This window comes from Hylobates moloch, unplaced genomic scaffold (genome assembly GCF_009828535.3).
Source record: "Hylobates moloch isolate HMO894 unplaced genomic scaffold, HMol_V3 SCAFFOLD_45, whole genome shotgun sequence".
In the NCBI taxonomy this organism is placed as follows: Eukaryota; Metazoa; Chordata; class Mammalia; order Primates; family Hylobatidae; genus Hylobates; species Hylobates moloch.
Window position 1 is genome coordinate 638,937 of NW_026652320.1, and position 3,784 is coordinate 642,720.

A 3,784-nucleotide genomic window follows, 5' to 3' on the forward strand; every position below is an offset into this window, starting at 1 on the left:
ATAAAAATTAATTCAAGATGGATTAAAGACTTAAATGTCAGACCTAAAACCATAAAAACCCTAGAAGAAAACCTAGACAATACCATTCAGGACATAGGCATAGGCAAGGATTTCATGTCTAAAACACCAAAAGAAACAGCAACACAAACCAAAATTGAGAAATGGGATCTAATTAAACTAAAGAGCTTCTGCGCACAAAAGAAACTGCCATCAGAGTGAACAGGCAACCTACAGAATGGGAGAAAATTTTTGCAATCTACCCATCTGACAAAGGGCTAATATCCAGAATCTACAAAGAACTTAAACAAATTTACAAGAAAAAAAGCGAACAACCCCATCAAAAAGCGGGCAAAGGATATAAACAGACACCCTCAAAAGAAGACATTTATGCAGCCAACAGACACATGAAAAAATGCTCATCATCACTGGCCATAAGAGAAATGCAAATCAAAACCACAATGAGATACCATCTCACACCAGTTAGAATGGCGATCATTAAAAAGTCAGGAAACAACAGATGCTGAGAGGACGTGGAGAAATAGGAACACTTTTACACTGTTGGTGGGACTGTAAACTAGTTCAACCATTGTGGAAGTCAGTGTGGCAATTCCTCAAGGATCTAGAACTAGAAATATCATTTGACCCAGCCATCCCAATACTGGGTATATAGCCAAAGGATTATAAATCATGCTGCTATAAAGACACATGCATACATATTCACAATAGCAAAGACTTGGAACCAACCCAAATGTCCATCAGTGATAGACTGGATTAAGAAAATGTGGCATGTATACACTGTGGAATACTATGCAGCCATAAAAAAGGATGAGTTCATGTCCTTCGTAGGGACATGGATGAAACTGGAAACCATCATTCTCTGCAAACTATCGCAAGGACAGAAAACCAGACACCACATGTTCTCACTCATAGGTGGAATTGAACAATGAGAACACTTGGACACAGGCTGGGGAACACCATACACCGGGGCCTGTCATGGGGTGGGGGGAGTAGGGAGGGATAACATTAGGAGATATACCTAATGCTAAATGACGAGTTAATGGGTGCAGCAAACCAACATGGCACATGTATACATACGTAACAAACTTGCACGTTGTGCACATGTACCCTAGAACTTAAAGTATAATAATAAAAAAATAAAAAAAGAAAATGCTATCAATACATGCCATAATATGGATAAATCTTAAAAACATGCTGAGCAAAAGAAGTCAGATATAAAAGAGTGCATAATGTGTAATTTCATTTTTATAGAGCTCAAGAATAGAAAAAAAAAGTACTCTATAGTTATAGAAACCAGAGCAAAGGTTGCTTTAGAAATGGAAGAGTGCACTGTTTATAAAGGGGCTTGAGGAAACTTTTAAAGGAAATGGAAATTTTATATAACATGCTTTGGCTAAAGCTTACATGGATGTACACACATGTCAAAACTCATCAAACCCTACACTTTATAATCTGTGCAGTTAACCGTGTATAAAATATACAAAAGTATTTATAGTTGATTTCTCATCAGAAACCATAAAGGCCAGAAGGCAGTGGCATAGTGTATTTAGAGTAATAAAAGAAAAAGACTGTCAACTAAAAACTCTGTGACCAGCAAAACATCCTTCAAAAATGAAGATGAAATTAAGATATTCCCAGACAAACAAAAACTGAGAGAGTTGTTACAACTGTATCTGCCCTACAAGACATTCTAAAGGAAATCCTTCATGGTAAAATTAAAGAACACTACACAGTAACTCTAATCCATATGAAGAAATAAATAGGCTGGTAAAGGTAACCACATAAGTAAAAACAAAAGGCAATATGCATGCATTTTTGTTTGTAAATCTTTTTTTCCCATGGTCTGGTTGTAAAGATAACTGCATAAAGCAATAATTACAAAGCTCTGTTGATGGGGGCTATAAAATCAAAAAACAAAAATCAATTTTATTTCCAAACATTACCAACAGTCTGAAAATAAAATTTTAAAAATAATCCCAGTTACAACAGCATGAAAAATAATAAAATTTACAAACAAATTTAACAAAAAAGGAAAGAAGTACAACACTTGGACACTGAAAACTGTGAACTATCATTAAAGGCAATTAAAGAATATCTAAAAAAAAAAAAAAGATATTCCATGTTCATGGTTTAGAAAGTTTAACAGTGTTAAGATGGTATGGCTATTTCCATCTCCAGCACTGTGAGAGGAACCGCCACCATGTCTGTGCTTCTGCAGTGGATGGTGGTGCAGAACTGCTCCAGTTTCCTGATCAAGAGGAATAAGCAGACCTACAGCACCAAGCCCAGTAACCTGAAGCCCCACATTCCCTCTGCTACCAGGCCAACTCGCCACAAGACTGTGGATGTGAAGCCAACAGCCGATGGAACAGTGTGGTGGTGGTCATGAAACAGAGATCAGGCCAGCAAAAGCCAGCCACCTCCTACCTGCATGCAGACCACCATCAACAAGAACAACTGGGCCACTTTCAGCAGCATCAGGCACATGATCCTCAAGAACAAAGACTGCCCTGACCTGCACATGGCTGCCATCCACAGGGCCAATGCCATCCTGCATAGCCAGAGCCTGTGATGGTGAAGAGGAAGTGAACCTACCCCTAAAGAGTGCCTGAGCCCCCTGTTCCCCAAAAGCAATAGTCAGATGACCTTTTCCCAACCAAAAAAAAAAAAGAAGAAGAACCGTCATAAAGATGGTGTGGTAAGCAGAATAATGACTCACCAAAGATATCCACATTGGAACTTCTGGAACTTGTTAAAATGTTAACTTATGTGGCAAAAGAGAATTTGTAGGTGTGATTACATTAAGGATGGGGGTGCTGGTACTGGATTGTCTCGTTGAGTCCAATCTGATCGCATGGGTCCTTAAAAGTAGGGAACCTTTTCCAGCTGTGGGAAGGAAGTGTGACTTCAGAAGTGAGAACCAGGGAAATAGCAGCCTGTGAAGGACTTGGCTTGCCATTGCTGTCTTGGAAGATGGAGAAGGGTGTGGTAAGCCAAGGAGTGAGGGTACCATCTCAAGTGGCCAGGGAGAATGCTGTTAAGACCCATGTGGGACTTCTGACCTACAATATTATAAGATAAAATTTGTTGTTTTAAGCCACTTCGTTGGTACTAATTTGTCACAAAACTCTTAGAAAGCTAATACAGATGGCAATACATCCAAATTCATATACAGATTCAATGCAATCCCTGTTAAAAATCCCAGCTTTCTTTTTGAAAGAAATTGACAAGCTGATCATAACATTCATATGGAAATGCAAAGGATGAAGAACAGCCAAAACTTTGTCTTTAAAAAGGACAAAGGCAGATGACTCAGACCTCCTAATTTTACAACTTAGTACATAGCTGCAATAATCAAGACAGTGTGGATACAGACAGACATTTAGAACAATGAAATAGAATTAGGAGTCTAGAAATAAATCCATAGGTCTGTGACCAGTTGGTTTTCAACAGGGTTGCCAAGGCAATTCAGTGGGGGAAAGAACGAGCTTTTCAACAAATGGTGCTGGGAAAACTGGATTTCCACATGCAAAAGAATGAATTTGGACCCATACCTCACAATATATGTGAAAATTAACTCAAAAAGAATCAAAGACGATAAATATAAAAGTTAAAACTATAAAATACTTAGAAGAAACATAGGCATAAATCTTTTGTCCTTAGTTTAGGTAATGGCTTCTTAAATATGACACTAAAGCATTGTCAACAAAAGAAAAAAAATAGATAAGTTGGACTTCAACAAAATTAAAACTTTTAGGCTTCAAAG

General features: G+C 37.9%; 1 pseudogene; it reads left to right on the forward strand.

Moving 5' to 3' along the window:
- The first annotated feature begins 2,218 nt into the window (after positions 1–2,218).
- LOC116463623 (large ribosomal subunit protein eL28-like) lies at positions 2,219–2,607 on the forward strand (annotated as a pseudogene).
- The last annotated feature ends 1,177 nt before the right edge of the window (positions 2,608–3,784 follow it).